The following is a 6,903-nucleotide window of genomic DNA, read 5'->3' on the forward strand; positions in this document are numbered from 1 at the left end:
GGACCATCGGATAAAATCAACCAAATAGTATATTCTAAGATGATGCACAGTTGAATCCATGAGAATTGACACTCGATATAATTGAAATAATTCTCATGTACGTTTACTTTGTGTGCATAATAGTCGAGTAACACATTATTCTTGTCAAATAATTGTTTGCTTTATTACAATGCATATGAAGAGTTTGTAGATGACAATGAACAAAATATATATATGAAAATATAGTATTGTTGTTCTCCTCCAAAAAGCTCTGCTTCGGGTTCTACCTGCGCGAATGCCAAAAAAGTTTGAATCGATTCAAGCATCAAAAATGATAGTATTTGATAAATAATAATAATAATAATAATAAAAATAAAAAATACGGTTAGTATACCTCGATATATCGATTCTATTCATCATCTTTAGCATTTACTACAAGACGTCGATAATCCCACCTATGTATTGGCTGTTGCTCCATGTCATTCACCATTTCATATTCAGTCGTAATCTTCGACTTCATAATTCCATGTTGTTGTCTTGCTGAATCTAGCCAATATGTTACGCAAAGCATCCATTTTAAAACCTTGTCCGGAGAGTCTCTCCCGCCATCATGCACATGTTTTACCATCAAATCAAGCAGCGTTTTGGGGTAGTTCTTCACCCAAATTGCTAAAAGGTTGGTTTCCTCTTTCGATAGTTCTCCTTTGTAGCACTATTTTTTGTCAGCTCTCTATTCGATCTGCAGGTAAATTAAAACAACAATACCCTAGAAATACTTTTAAATTAAAATGACAGAGAATAATGATGATTGAAAATAGTAGAAAATCGTAATCATAGAACATAGTTGTGGACGACGTTTCGATTGCATGCACAATGATCTCCATCTCACTGGCAAAGTCAAGTTCCACAACGGAGTCCGGCGGCTCTACACAATCCATCTCCACCAACTCTATATGGACACATTGTGTTGTTCAAATAATCACATTCAATATAGAAAATCTAGTGACTTACGAAATCATTGAGGGAGCATTAATTATAAGCTTACACTAATGATAGATGCTAACACAAATACATATTTAAATAGATGAGAAGTGGCATGCGAAAGATATAGTGTAACAATGTTTGCCTCGGTCAAGAGGCGAGATTATTGTGAGAATGTTGAGATCTCATAGCTAGAGAACGAAGAGATTACAACACTATTTTTATTTCAAGAGAGTCACTCATTGGAAATCACAGTATTTTTTTTTTTCTCAAACACAATTTCATATAAATTAATATTTGGTACTTCTCTCCTTCGATAGGGCTTCGCACTGGGATTTCCCTGTGAAAAAGGAGAAAGGTTTGAATAAATTGGAACTAAGTACTAAACACTTCGAAAAGCAATGTGGTAGCATACCTTAATATATTTATTCCATTTAGCATCTGTGGCAATTACTACTTGACGTTGATGATCCCAGCTAAACTCTGGATGATGCTTGATGTTGCGCACTATTCCATATTCACATTCATAAAAATTGAAGCGATCATGCAATTGTTTGTCTTCGTATTTCTTGCCTGTTGCTTCATTGAACTTGACTACAATATCATGCCAGGAGTTATTTTTATAGTCTAGTATTTTTCTCCCTTTTGATTGAATTTGCTTTACCAATAAATTAAGCAGTACTAGATAATGCGCTTTTTCTCATATTACTGAAGGCCGATCCGTGATTTTAATCTTTTTTCTTTCCAAAATTTCTTTTGGCCACTGTCTCCTGTAAGTACAAGCTACTAAATAAAAGAGATACCAAGAGATACCAAGATGTATAATTTTAAGAATTTTACTGCCCATGAAAAAAAAAAAAAACATTCTAATCCTAAGGGGAAAAAATATTATAACCATTATCACTGTATATCNTTGAAGCGATCATGCAATTGTTTGTCTTCGTATTTCTTGCCTGTTGCTTCATTGAACTTGACTACAATATCATGCCGGGAGTTATTTTTATAGTCTAGTATTTTTCTCCCTTTTGATTGAATTTGCTTTACCAATAAATTAAGCAGTACTAGATAATGCGCTTTTTCCCGTATTGCTGAAGGCCGATCCGTGATTTTAATCTTTTTTCTTTCCAAAATTTCTTTTGGCCACTGTCTCCTGTAAGTACAAGCTACTAAATAAAAGAGATACCAAGATGTATAATTTTAAGAATTTTACTGCCCATGAAAAAAAAAAAAACATTCTAATCCTAAGGGAAAAAAATATTATAACCATTATCACTGTATATCATATAACTATTCATATAGCTTTAACTAATAATTGCTCCTAGTTAAAGCTATATGAATAGTTATATGATATACAGTGATAATGGTTATAATTTTTTTTTCCCCTTAGGATTATTTTTTTTTTTTTTTTGACTTTTCAAATTACGCATGTACCTTGTGATCCAGTTGTGAAACTTGATATATTGACAAGGATCAGTCTAAAACGGAATGAGCTATTCCTATTTTACTTTTGTGGTGTAATCATGACCATTAATTCAAGGAACTCACTTCATTAACTGGACTTGTATTGGAATCACTTCATTTAATAAAATCCACCCAAAACCCGAGAATCAATTCAAATCATGGCCTAGTTAAGATTCCAAAAAAAAAATTCAATAAAAAATGAATTGTAATTCAAGAATTAATATAGATACTCTACGTAGAAAATTAAAAGTGGGAATTTACACAAAGCAACCTATATATATTCTCGCTATTAAACCATCAAATTAGAAATGAAAGAAAAAAATTCAAAGGACTGAGAAAAAACAAGCTACTTACTCATCATCGTCAGCACGGGCTCCCCCTTCTTCGCACTCAAGGTGAAGGATGGACCCATTCTGGATTCCGTAGTGGGCCAAAGGTCTCTCAATCTCCAGTAGTAGACGGCCATTGAAATAAGTAAAGGTTCCCAATCTGACTGTAGCAGCTCATGAGGAAGAATAGTGATTAACACATCCTCGATGGTGTGGGATTTTTCCACCTCAAGCACAAAATTTCCGTAATTTTCTGACCGCACAAAGATTTTCATTACGCCGTCCCCGTTGGGTCTCCTGGAAGAGCTGGGGTTTGCATTTCCTGCGGTCTTGGTTGTTTTTGTAGAACTAGCAAAGTTGCAAATGTAATGGACGTTACGTTAGCTTATTTAATTGTGGTAATTGCCCTGCAATCGTAACTGTATGTAAATTCAAATTTAATATTTAATTTAATGCATTTGAATTTAATCATTAATTGCAGTTGGAATTGCATGAAGAAGCCAAACTGTAGGTAATAGTTGAAAGTATCTCCAAATTGGCTATCGTACCAGCTGTACCAATTGTAACAATTGCAGAAATTAACCTTTAGCAAGAGGTAAGTTTACCTCTCTAATCACTGTTTTAATAGAAAAATATTTTTGCTTTCTACGTCAGAGATAATTTTACCACTATGTATGTAAAATAATAAAAATCTGGAAAAATATTTTTCAACTATATGCAAGGAAACAAATTGTTTATAGCTACAACATTTTCTACTGCATCAAATCAAATAAGATGCTTATAGCTATAATTGCTGTATTTGAACTGCATGCATCGATCTTTAGCTATACTGTATCTCATTCAACCAAACAAAAAAAGCACTTTAAGTTACATGTTATACTATTTGATTCCAATATATATAGTGGTAGGAAACAAAATGACAATAGAGATCCGTTGGGATTCGATCTCCTACTCTAACAATGTGATTAATAGTATAAAGTAATAATTTATATCTAAGAACTTAAACTGCTATATTCAACAAGGATAAGCAGTGATTTGAGAAATATGGTTACCTCATAACTAAGGGAGGGAGCAGGGGCGGAGCCATTGAGTGGCCCACAGTGGCCATGACCCTCCCTAAATTTTTAAAAATTACATATAAGTCCTTTACAATAAAAATTAAAATATTATAAATTTTAATTTTAGGGTGCCAAATTAATTTTTTTAATAAAATTTGTGTTTCAATTTTTTTTTCAAATTTTTTGGTCATTTTTTTTTCAATTTTTACAGTCTTGTTTCTCTTTAAGCATATTGTCATTATCAGTAAATCTGACAATTTTTTTTTTTAACTATTCGAGGTCAAATTTTTTTCTATCAAATCTAAATCTTGGCCACCCCGAATCTTAATTTCTCACTTTGTTCCTGGGAGGAAGAGATAGAGAAAATACTAGGCCTTGTTTCACTTGGAGAAGCTTGGGTGGCTTAAATAGAGAACTAAAACTATTAGGATCAGACCCTGGAATATTCATTTTACCTAGTTGTCACTAGGGGTGGAAACGAGCCGAGCTTGAGCGAGCTTATGTCAGCTCAAATTCGGCTTGAAATTAATTCGAGCCTAAATCTAGGCTCAAGCTAAGCTTGAAATTAATTCGAGCCCGAGCTCGAGCGAGCCTAATTTCGAGTCGAGCCGAGCTCGAGTTCTAAACGAGCCGATTGAAATTCTCGACATTATATAATCATAGTTTAATTTTGATAGAACATTACCTACAATTTGATGTAACATGTCCAATAGTTCAAAATACAAAATAATTGCAAGAAATGTGAGCTAGGGTGACTGCCTGACTGGGTGAGGGTCTGAGAGAGAGAGAGAGAGAGAGGGGAAAAAAATTAGGGATTGAGAATTGAATGTTATCATGTTTTAGGGTTATGTGCAACAGTAAAGTCGAAGAGATAGTGGTTACGTAAATTTAGAGTTTGGCTCAATTCATGGTTGTACTTGTTGGATTTATTTTAATGGGCAATAATAATGGCCCAAATTAAATTAAAGCCTATATATAATTAAAATATAATATATATATATATATTATATATATTATTGAGCTTTTCGAGCTGTCGAGTCTAATATCGATCGAGCCGAGTAATACTCAAGCTCGGCTTGAAATGAATTTCGAGCATTTTATTTTGTTCAAGCTCGGCTCATTTAATTTCGAGTCGAGCTCGAGCGAGCCGAATATCGAGTTGAACACGAGTCGAACGCGAGCCGGCTCGCTCGTTTGCCAGCCCTAGTACTTCTCACCCCCACCAAAAATATACAGAGGGTAATTATTAAGAAACACGAAGAGCTAGCTAATTAATGAGACAAACGCGCGTCAACTTGCAGTAAAGTTTAAGAGGCTTCAAATTTTTTTATCCTCCAACTTGCATGGTGGGAAATTTTTAATGATATATGCCGTAGACTATTGACGACTAGTCCCGAAATTAACGCATACTTTAAATTGGCATAGAAAATGTGTTAAATTCTTGAATAGAAAGAGAACATTGGGACTGCATCCAATGTTAAATAAGGTGGAATAATTCATTTTCTTTAATTAAAGAGCTAATGATGTCACAGGCCCCAGTGCTATTAGAATCATATTCCAAGGTGTAATTAGGTTCTTAATCTCTTTTGCGTGAAAACTTAATTGAAGTAAGTAGAAGGTTAGGTACTCAATTGAAAATCCGATGAAAACAAATCAAATATCTAGTTGCAATAAGTGAAATCGTATTTAATGTCGAATAATGTGAAAAAATATTTTCCTCTAAAAGCGTAAGTTACTAAGAACAATGTTACTCGTGAAAGGTCAAATATCCAATTGTGAACCAATTGCAATAATTAGATGGCGTTACTCGTGAAAGGTCAAATATCAAATTGCGAACCAATTGCAATAATTAGATGGCTAGCTACGCACCGGAAAAATATTAGAGATCTCCTATGTAATTTACCTTCATGTTTAATCTCTCTCCAGGGAATTCATATACCTGTGCATAAAATCCTGCAAATCCACTATTCTATGGGTAGCCTTATCATGTTGGAATAATCCACTATTCAACTGCATCGAGACGCGCATAGATGGATGGAAGGCAAAACTCCTCTCACAAGGGGGGAGACTCATCTTGGTCAACTCGATACTTTCGAATCTTCCGTTATTTTACTTTGCAATCTTCAAAGTACCGCAATGGGTGCTGAAGAGAATTGAAGCACTTAGAAGATCCTTCTTTCGGAAAGGGTGTTTCAAAATTTTGGGGGTTCATGCCTCGTTGGTTGGAAAACGATTTGTAGGAGCAAAAAAGAAGGAGGTCTAGGGATAAAAGATATGGAAGCTATGAATAAGGCGCTTTTAGCAAAATGGTGGTGGCATTTCTTCAATGAGAATTGTCTGTTATGGGGGAGGTTGATCACTGCTTTATATTACACCAGAAGAAGGCCGTTACGCGAAGGCAGATCCTTCAGATCCTACTCTCAGTGGTGAAGAAGTATGATGAGCTGTTAAGACGTGTTCAAAAGCGGTGTTTCGTATGTTCTCGACGATGGGAAAAACATCAGGTGGTGGTCGGATATTTGGATCGATGAAACCCCTCTTAGTCCCCGATTTCCACGAATCTTCAGCAGTATCACATATCAGGAAGCCACGGCCGCACAATGTTGGAACGAAAGAGGATGGAGATGGCGCGTCTTAACCAGAGGCTTTAATACTCGTACCAATGGTCAGAATAGCCAACAGACGGCGTTGCTCAAAAACCTTTTCTCTCACTATAGGCCATCAGATTCACAGGACAAACTAAGGTGGCGATGGACCGCCAATCAAATTTTTACCGTCAAATCATTTTATGAATTCATCACCGACGGATGACAGATTGATACTTTGTACGATCAACTATGGGGGCTAAAAATTCCGCTCAAACACAAACTTTTCATTTGGTTTCTACTTCGTAAGAGATTACCTACGGTAGACAGATTGCTGCGCCGAGGGTGCATTGTGGATCAGCACTGCAGGTTCTATATGTTACTAGCCGAAACCGGTGACCACCTTTTCTGCGACTGTATCGTTGTCAGATTTCTTCGTTTGAAAGCAGGAGCCTTAGTTGAGGAGAATTCGGATGTAGGAGATGTACGCCAGCTGTGGACACAGATCTC

At 35.6% G+C, this 6,903-nt stretch overlaps 2 long non-coding RNA genes across 2 annotated transcripts; both read right to left on the reverse strand.

The window, feature by feature from the left end:
* Positions 1,088-1,547, reverse strand: LOC109712587. The gene is made up of 2 exons (XR_002216913.1): positions 1,376-1,547; positions 1,088-1,300 (listed from the first exon to the last, which is right to left on the reverse strand). It is a non-coding gene; the product is annotated as an uncharacterized LOC109712587 (long non-coding RNA).
* Positions 2,067-3,017, reverse strand: LOC109712588. Its single transcript, XR_002216914.1, has 2 exons — positions 2,776-3,017; positions 2,067-2,110 (listed from the first exon to the last, which is right to left on the reverse strand). It is a non-coding gene; the product is annotated as an uncharacterized LOC109712588 (long non-coding RNA).

This window comes from Ananas comosus, linkage group 7 (assembly GCF_001540865.1).
Source record: "Ananas comosus cultivar F153 linkage group 7, ASM154086v1, whole genome shotgun sequence".
Taxonomy (NCBI): domain Eukaryota; kingdom Viridiplantae; phylum Streptophyta; class Magnoliopsida; order Poales; family Bromeliaceae; genus Ananas; species Ananas comosus.